General features: G+C 49.7%; 1 pseudogene; it reads left to right on the top strand.

Annotated features, from left to right (window-relative positions):
• The window catches only part of LOC140543650 (disks large homolog 5-like), a 48,591-nt pseudogene that overhangs the window by 20,724 nt on the left and 17,647 nt on the right, over window positions 1–10,220 (top strand).

Here is a 10,220-nt window from a genome sequence, read left to right as displayed (position 1 = left end):
TAAAAGGTGTGCAGTTATACAGGCTTATGCCAGGCGTTATAAGCGATTATAACCAGCATATAACACATCAGTAATAATACATTATTAATAAATGATGATACAGGATTCACAGAAGAGGTTATTCACATGTATTTATTTATTTTATATTTATTTATTTAATTAATATAGAATGCATATCCATCAATATAGTCAAGTGATATACTGTGTGTGTGTGTGTGTGTGTGTGTGTCAGTACGTTGTGTGATAATCTGAGGAGAGAGAGAGACCGAGCGGTAAGCGATTTGGCGGACGCGCTGCGTAACCTGGACGACATGAGGAAACGAAAGAACGAGTTATCTCGAGAGCTGAGGAGCTGAAGTGAGTCGATCACACACTCCCCACCCGTACACACTACACACACTCCCACCCTGTACACACTACACACTAACACACTGTGTATTTATATATATATATTATTTAGATTTTGTCAATAAGAGAGTTCTACAGTAGAAGCTCCAGATCTCATCAGAACAGATAAAGCAGCTGAACATGAATCCAGTAAAAAGGAGAAACAAGAGCTTCTCATTCTGAAGAAGAAAGTAGTGAGATCTTGTCGGTGAGCTAGTCTGAAGAACAGAGCTCGGTTCCTCCAGGGTTCTCCTGGACGCCCCCCAGTCCAGCCAGCACAGCCGTGGAGGATGTGTTCAACTCCATCAGCAGCAGCAGCAGCAGCAGCTCACCTGATTTACCATCATTAAGCCCTGATTTACCACCAAACCAGGTGTTGATCTGAGGAGAACTCTAAATAACACTAGACTCCATGAGAGAGGAGAACTTTGGAGATGTTCTAATGATGAACACAGTGATGGAAGAACCACCACCACTTTCTGTAGGCATGTTATTATTAGTGTTTGTTTTAATATCAGCTCCTCCACCATCATTCCAGAGAACACAGTTCCTCCACTGCTCCACAGCTCCTCAATGCTGGGAGGCTTTATACCCCTCTAGCCCACCTGGCATTATTAGACAGCATGGAGCCGATAGGGTCATGTTTACCATCTGCTTCAGAGAGTTCTATTGGCAGTACTTCTCTACATGGCTAGACCAGATGTGTGTGTTTCAGCAATGGGTACAACCTAAAGTAGCTGAATGCATTTTTTAGAAGAGGTGTCCACAAACATTTGACATGTAGTGTGTAAAAAAAATGATTACACTAGTTATATTCAGATGTATAAACTGTGATCTATAATCTATATATCACACACACACACACACACACACACACACACACACACTGTACTCTGTATCCACGGCATCACTGTGAGCTGCAGCTGAGCTGTATGATGTTGATGTTCTGGTAGTAGGTGGGAATGTGATTCGATTAGAAGTGGAGTGGAGCCCCCTAGTGGAGATTGACCTGTAGTGAATTTACCTGGCCTTCAGATCTGTCCACAATAACCATAAGATAACCCTAAGCTGTTTATATCTACCAGTAAATTCAGAGCATTTGAGCGTTTGCTCGATTTCTGCCTCTTAGGGAACGCTTGGAGGAAGAACAAGACAAGGAGGCTCGATACCAGCAGCTGATGGCTCACAACTCCCACGACTCCGCCATCGACACGGACTCTCTGGAGTGGGAGACGGAGGTGGTGGAGTTTGAGAGGGACAGGGTAGGTCTGTCCCAGCACTGGTCACTGCGGAGGCTCACTCTTACAGCAGCAGCTTTCATTAACCCCTTCATGTTCATGCCATGGTGCTTCAGTCCATGGTCTAGTGACTCATACAGTGTCCGTCTCACATAATCAAGTCTGTCACAGATTACTGTAGAGAACACCTCCACAGACGCCACTTTTCTCCACCAAACACCAGCATCTCAAACACCACCTTTCTCCACCAAACTCTATCGTAAACACCACTTTTCTCCAACAAACACCAGCATCTCAAACACCACTTTTCTCCAACAAACACCAGCATCTCAAACACCACCTTTCTCCACCAAACAGCAGAATCTCAAACACCACCTTTCTCCAGCAAACTCCATCATAAACACCACCTTTCTCCACCAAACACCAGAATCTCAAACACCACCTTTCTCCACCAAACACCAACATCTGACAACACCTTTCTCCACCAAACAGCAGAATCTCATACACCACTTTTCTCCACCAAACAGCAGAATCTCAAACACCACTTTTCTCCACCAAACACCAACATCTCATACACCACCTTTCTCCACCAAACAGCAGAATCTCAAACACCACCTTTCTCCACCAAACAGCAGAATCTCAAACACCACCTTTGTCCACCAAACAGCAGAATCTCAAACACCACCTTTGTCCACCAAACAGCAGAATCTCAAACACCACCTTGTCCACCAAACAGCAGAATCTCAAACGCCACCTTTGTCCACCAAACAGCAGAATCTCAAACGCCACTTTGCTCCACCAAACACAATAATAAACATGACCTTTCTCCACCAAACACCAGAATCTGACGCCACTTTGCTCCACCAAACACCAGAATCCTCAGACACCACCTTCTCTGCCTCACACACACACTGCCTCAGACTCAGCTCTGTGAGGATGTACAGTCCGGTAATGGAGTTATATGTGTGTGTTTATTAAAGTTGCGTTTGGGTTATGTAGCCCACTCACAGAGGGGTGATCAGTACCGGCAGTACCGGCACCACTGGTACCCCAAGACTATACTTCATCTGTGCATGTGGGAGCTGGCTGTGGGACATTAGCGTTTGTGTGGAATCATAACGCGGCTGTGTTCTTTTCTCAGGAGGACATGGATTTGAAGGCTTTGGGGTTTGATGTGGCCGAGGGAGTGAACGATCCGTATTTGCCGGGGGATTGTGGGATATTCGTTACTAAGGTGGACAAAGGAAGTGTTGCGGATGGCAGGTTACGGTAGCCTCACTTATTTCATTTGATTTATTTATATGTGCGGTACAATAAATGTAAACGTGTCGGTCTTATTTATGTTAATCTGTCGTATCAAACCAGGAATAAACAAAATTAGATCATTAATTATTTAATTAATTAATAAGACACTTTACGCTAGAGATGGGCATGATGGTGTAAATCCTCTATATGGACAGTTTTGGGAGTCTATTCTGCTGGTGGTCTCCACTGTCCAGAGAAGAAGACTTTTTACTAAATTTTGGATGAGCATTGCTGTGAGGATTTGATTGCATTCAGCGACAAGAGTGTTCATCAGGTCAGGATGTTGAAGATGGACACCACCTCACCTCATTATCCCAAAACCAGTGGAGAACACAGTTCCTCCACTGCTCCACAGCTCCTCAATGCTGGGGGCTTTATACCCCTCTAGTCCACGCCTGGCATTAGGCAGCATGGAGCCAATAGGGTCATGATGATGATCTGCTCCAGAGAGTCCTATTCTATTGATAGTACTAACTACTAAGGACTAACTCCACAAGCTGTGTGTGTGTGTGTGTGTGTGTGTGTGTGTGCATTAGCACATCTGTATCAGCAATGGGTGCAACTGAAAGTAGTTGAATGCATTCATTAAAACGGGTGTCCACAAACTTTTGGACACGGTGTATAATATGCAGGTACTTCAATATGTAATAATGTTCTGTTGAAATTTTGCATTTCAGAGTGAACGATTGGCTGTTGAAGATAAATGACGTGGACTTGGCGAATAAGGACAGGAAGCAGGTGCTGAAGGCGGTGCTGAGTGGGGCGGAGTCATAACATGGTGGTCAGGAGGAGGCGGGTCTCTCGGAGGGAGAATGATCACACCTGTCCATCTTAATCTCACGGGAAATAAAGGTAGAAAATCAAGCCTTGTGACACCATGCACTCATTCTGACAGATTGCAGTACACTCCAGGAAGCATAGGGGCAGTGTGACTCCATAAGTAGAATAACTGTCTACCTACCTGGCTTAGATAGGTGTGGATGGCTTAGTAGGCAGGTAGCACGCTACACCTAAATTATGAGAGAAATAATGCTTCGGACAGATCAGGGGCCTTAAATCACTGGATCGGGATGTCCTTATAAGGAATTTGTTAAATGCAGAAGTAAAGACATTTGAGGTAATGTGTGTGTGTGTGTGTGTGTGTGTCTCAGACAGTGGAGTTGTCCTGGAGAGTGGTGTATACGTGGCCTCGGTCGCCCCCGGCAGTCCTGCAGCGAGAGATGCCTCTCTCTGTCCTGGAGACAGACTGCTTGCGGTGAGTCTCTGCACTGCTGAGTCCAGTTGGACCATTTCCGTGAATTAACTACGCCCGTTTCTGTGGCTACATTATGCCTAAGTTATGTGAACTCGCTACACCTATTTAACGTGGCTATAATAAGCCTATAGCCGTTGCTACGCTGCTCTCATTTCATGTAGTTATGGCGTGCTGATTTCCATGGCTGCACCATGCTCATTCTGTAGCTATGCTACACCCACTTTTATGGTTACACTACAGCCAATTCCATGGCCATGCTAGACTACACAATTTCAGCCCAGCATCTTCGCCGATGCCCCATGCCCGCCGCTTCCCCAGGCCCATGCCCGCCGCTTCCCCAGGCCCCTGTCCGCCGCTTCCCCAGGCCCCTGTCCCGCCGCTTCCCCAGGCCCATGCCCGCCGCTTCCCCCCCTGGCCCCTGTCCGCCGCTTCCCCCCTGGCCCCTGTCCGCCGCTTCCCCCCAGGCCCCTGTCCGCCGCTTCCCCCCCAGGCCCCTGTCCGCCGCTTCCCCCAGGCCCATGCCCCGCCGCTTCCCCCTGGCCCCTGTCCGCCGCTTCCCCCCAGGCCCCTGTCCGCCGCTTCCCCCCAGGCCCCTGTCCGCCGCTTCCCCCCAGGCCCCTGTCCGCCGCTTCCCCCCAGGCCCCTGTCCCTGACTTTGCCAGGCCCCTGTCCGCTGCTTTCCCCCAGGCCCCTGTCCGCTGCTTTCCCCCAGGCCCCTGTCTGCTGCTTTCCCCCAGGCCCCTGTCTGCTGCCCTTCCTCCCCCCCCCCCCCAGGCCCCTGTCTGCTGCTTTCCCCCAGGCCCCTGTCCGCTGCTTTCCCCCAGGCCCCTGTCCGCTGCTTTCCCCCAGGCCCCTGTCCGCTGCTTTCCCCCAGGCCCCTGTCCGCTGCTTTCCCCCAGGCCCGTGTCCCTGACTTTGCCCGGCCCGTGTCCCTGACTTTGCCAGGCCCGTGTCCCTGACTTTGCCCGGCCCGTGTCCCTGAACTTTGCCAGGCCCCTGTCCCTGACTTTGCCAGGCCCTGTCCCTGACTTTGCCAGGCCCGTATCCACAATCACTACAATTGCACCCTTTGGCGAACACCACCTCATGGGTTTGCTGTGTAGCCCGTGTTATAAGAAAAGTTCGGTTTGAGAAGAGGAACTGCGGTTTTCAGTCTGCAGAACTTTCTGATTGGGTTTCTAATCTCTGTCAGAAGGGGAGTCGTCAGTGTTGGACATCCTGCAGTTTTAATGAGCGCAACTCTGGCTGCTGAAATTTGCATGTATATGGACTGATTTAAACATTGAGGGGCGGGAATTAATCCTCCAAGTGCTGTTTCTCTCTCTCTCTCTCTCTCTCTCTCTCTCTCTCGCTCTCTCTCTCTCTTTCGCTCTCTCTCTCTCTCACTCTCTCTCTCTCTCTCTCTCTCTCTCTCTCGCGCTCTCTCTCTCTCTCTCTCGCGCGCTCTCTCTCTCTCTCTCTCTCCTGCAGATTAATGGAATTGCTGTGGATAATAAGGCTCTGAGTGAGTGTGAGGCGCTGCTGAGGAACTGCAGAGAGCTTTGTCCCTCTCTGTCATGAAGGTCAGCACTTTCCTCTCCACTACAAACACTGTATCCATACTGTCCAAGTGCCGGTGCCAGTACTGGTCAGGTACTGGTTCTGACAGCATAGTGGGGACACACATTCAGCAGCACATGAAGGTGGATTCTGAAGACTGTATTATACTTGCTTTCTGAAGTGTATTTGATTAGCAATAGTTTGGCGTCTATGCTAACAATGAATGGAGATGTGTACACCACCAGTTAGCATGGTGCTACCTCGCACCTGAGCCATAATATTACTCACCTGTGCTGAGTTTTTTGACGTTCAGGTCTCTCTTCAGAACTCCTCATTAAACTGGTCATTGTGTGTAAAAAGACCTGTAAATCATTTATGTAGAGAAGTACTATCGGCTCCATGCTGCCTAATAATGCCAGGCGTGGGCTAGAGGGGTTTAAAGCCCCCCAGCATTGAGGAGCTGTGGAAGAGCTGTGCTCTCTGGAATGATTGTGGTGGAGGCTCCATCCAGTACTTTTAGGGTAAGTTGGGGATGATGAGGATGAGGTGAGTGGCGATCCTCCATCCAACATCCTGACCTCATCAACACTCTGTCGCTAAATGCAATCAAATTGCTCACAGCAATGCTCCTCATGGACTCTAAAAAGTCTTCTTCTCTGGACAGTAGAGACAGTCACTCCAACAAAGCAAGATGGACTCTTTTTAATATCCTTGATTTCAGAGGAAACAATGAATGATAGGGTGTCCCAATACTTTTGTCAATTTACACAATGTCTTGAAGTGTCCTGACACTTATAATTAGTGTTCAGTAACCTGTAATGGACTTGATTAGGTGGTTTCTGACACCGTATGACTCACTGGTATCTAGAATGTGGGCTAAAGCTACTTTTTTTTAGCTGTTAGCTTCTTGGCTGTGGTGTAAAATGTATGAAGCAGATGCTCATCACCGTTTTCCATCCACAGTTCTTCCCTCACAGTGTGTGTGGTCTTAGTCTGAGCGAGAGCGTACGAGAGTGCGAACATGGTTCTAACGGCAAGGTGCCCCCTCTGGAGGCGCACGCCCGTAACTGCAGAAGCCAGACGCTCAACAGCGGCAGCACGACCCAGACTGATGTTTACTGCGGCCAGCGGGGGGCGCCATGCCCCGCGGAGCCGTACCACGAGCTTTGCTACCAGCGGCCGGACCCTTCCAAACGCCCCCTCACCTTTCATCCCATAGCCTCTGGTGACGGCATCAATGTGGAAACGGTGCTGGAAAAGGGAATCGCGCCTCAGAGGCACAGCGGAGGCACCTGGCCAAAGGTGATGGCAGGCGGCATGGTAACGCCAGAGAATGCTCCGCCTCTTTCCATCTTCAAAACCCCAAAGAAGCGCAAGTCCATTTTCGACGCGGACATTTTCAAGCGTCCGGAAACGCCTTCGAAGCTGGAGTACGTCTCCTTAGCTCATGCGCTGAAACACACCGGCTCCAGGCCAGAGGGGGCGCTGCAGAGCCCGCCGGAGCCGCCGAAGCGCAGCGACTCTTTCAAATTCAAGCACAAACAGCAAGGAAGCTCCGCCTCCGATTCCACCATCACCACCGGCACACCCCCCACCACGCCCGGTGGAAGGTCTGAGCTGGGGGTCGAAGGATTTGACCGCAATGGGAACGTGCTGCAGCGGCAGAACTCGGGGGAGACCGGAAAGCCCACCCCAACGAGGTCATGTGACGAGGAAGTGATGCGGCACGGGGCGGATGAGCTGGAGATACGGAAAGCCAAATCGAATTCCTTGTCCAATCAGAGGCGCGCCCTCACACCACTGCAGATCCCCATACCACTACAGGTACTGCACTGCATACTACATACTACACACACCAGATCCATACTACATGTAACACACTGAATACTGCACACTGCATACTGACAATCCCCACTGTAGTTGATGCCCTGCATACTGCACACTGCATACTGCACCTCATAGTACATACTGCATGATGCATGCTACAGACTACATACTACACACAACCCTGCATAATACACACTGCATACTATACTCGGATGCAGATCCCAATGCATACTACAAACTGCAGATCCCCTCTGTAGTTAATGCACTGCATACTGAACACTACACACTACATACTACACGCAACCCTGTGTAACACATAGTGCATACTGTATGCACAGTATGTAGTGCGTACTGTACTGTATACTATACTATATACTGCATACCGAATACTGCACATTGCACACTGCACACCTTGTAGTACACACTGCATACTACACACAGCAGTTAATGCACTGCATACTGAATACAAACTACATACTACAAACTGCAGATCCCCTCTGTATGTACCACTGCATACTGCACACCTCATAGTACATACTACATACTACACACCGCTGATTACCACTGCATACAGAATACTGCAAAATGCATACTACAAACTACATACTACATACGTACAATCCCCACTGTAGTTGACACACTGCATACTGCACACCGCATACTGCACACCTTATAGTACACACTGCAAACTACACACTGCTGATCCCCACTACAGGTAACAGGTGTGCACTGCATACTGCACACCTCATGGTACACACTGCATACTATAAACTGACGATCTCCACTGTAGTTGATGCACTGCATACTGAACACTACACACTACATCATACACAATGCATACTACAAACTGCAGATCCCCTCTGTAGTTAATGCACTACATACTGCACACTGCATACTGCACACTTTAGCTTTACAGATAACAGGTGTGCACTGCATACTGCACACCTCATAGTACACACTATAAACTACATGCTGAAGATCCCCTCCATAGGTAACAGGTATGCACTGCATACTAAATACCTCATTCTGCACACTTTACACTACACACTGCACACTACAGCCTGCATACTGAATACTATACACTCATTATACACACTACAACACTACGAAGTACACACTGCAGATCCTGGCTACATGCAATGCACTACTTGACATTACACACTGGATACTACACATGCATACTACACCCTGCATACTCCATACTGCACCTAACACACATTAACCCCTGACTGCTGCTCCGTTTCAGGGTCATGACGAAGCGTGCCCGGATTTCTCCCCTCAGCGCTCTCAGAGACACAGCATGGGCTTCTTCCCCCGGGACACCACCCACCATCACCCACACGTCAGTACAGCCAGGCACCAGGTGGCGCTGCTCACACTGGGGTTCACCAGTCTCTGCAGTTTAGAGTACTCTACATGTCCAAATGTTTGTGGACACCCCTTCTAATGAATGCATTTAGCTACTGCATCTACTGCACCCATATTTGAGAAGGGTGAACTGGGGGGGGGGGGGGGGGGTGATCATCATCTAATATCATGACCTCACTAATGCTCTTATGGCTGAATACAATCAAATTCTCACAACAATTCTGCAAAATCAAGCAGAAGGTCGTTTAGCTCTTGTGAGCTAGTTTTGCTTCCACATTTTACTGCAGGGTCTACAATTAAGGCCAATCCATATAATGTGGGTTGGTTTGCAGCCAGCTTGTGGACGCTCTAGGGGGCGCTAAAGACCCCCCATCAGGATCCTTTAAAGAAATGGATCTTTTTGTGGGTTTATTTCAGATCCTCCACACAGAGGTCTGTCTCCCTGCCCTGCTTTCACCACTGTGATGAGGAAGCCAGTGTATACAGCCTGGAGCCACTGGGTCACGAATAACAGCCCTCCTGCACCAGGCCAGCAGCACACACACACCAGGTACACACTCACAAACACACACACACATACACACACTCAGAAGGCCTTAAGTTTCTGCTTTTTTAAAACCTTTCCTGCTCTCTCTCTCTCTCTCTCTCTCTCTCTCTCTCTCTCTCTCTCTCTCTCTCATTCTCACTCTCTCTCTCTCTCAGTCCACAGCATCAGGGTCGCCTGAGTTTGGACCTAAGCCACAAACGCTCAGCTGATCTCTCTGACCAATCATCACGCTCCCGCATTCATCACAACACGCACTCTCTGCCCTCCAGCGCCAGGCAAGGTATGTGTGCCCAGATGGGTTTTTCAGTTCCACCCTGTTACCAGCGCTCGTCTGCTCGGTCTCGTCCCGTTACCCGCGCTCGTCTGCTCACGTCCACCCTTTTACCCGCACCTGTCTACTCGGTCTCGTCCCGTTACCCGCTCCCACTTCCACCCCGTTACCTGCACCTGTCTGCTCGCTCTCGTCCCGTTACCCGTACTCACTTCCACCCCGTTACCCGCACCTGTCTGCTCGCTCTCGTCCCGTTACCCGTACTCACTTCCACCCCGTTACCCGCACCTGTCTGCTCGCTCTCGTCCCGTTACCCGCGCCCACTTCCACCCCGTTACCCGCACCTGTCTGCTCGCTCTCATCCCGTTACCCGCGCCCACTTCCACCCCGTTACCCGCGCTCGATTGCTCAGCCTCATCCCATTACCCGCGCCCATCTGCTCGGCCTTGTCCCATTACCTGCGCCCGTCTGCTCATTTTTACC

This window comes from Salminus brasiliensis, chromosome 22, assembly GCF_030463535.1.
Source record: "Salminus brasiliensis chromosome 22, fSalBra1.hap2, whole genome shotgun sequence".
NCBI classification, from domain to species: Eukaryota; Metazoa; Chordata; class Actinopteri; order Characiformes; family Bryconidae; genus Salminus; species Salminus brasiliensis.
The sequence above is the reverse complement of the archived record's forward strand: the minus strand, read 5'-3'. Positions and strand labels throughout refer to the sequence as shown.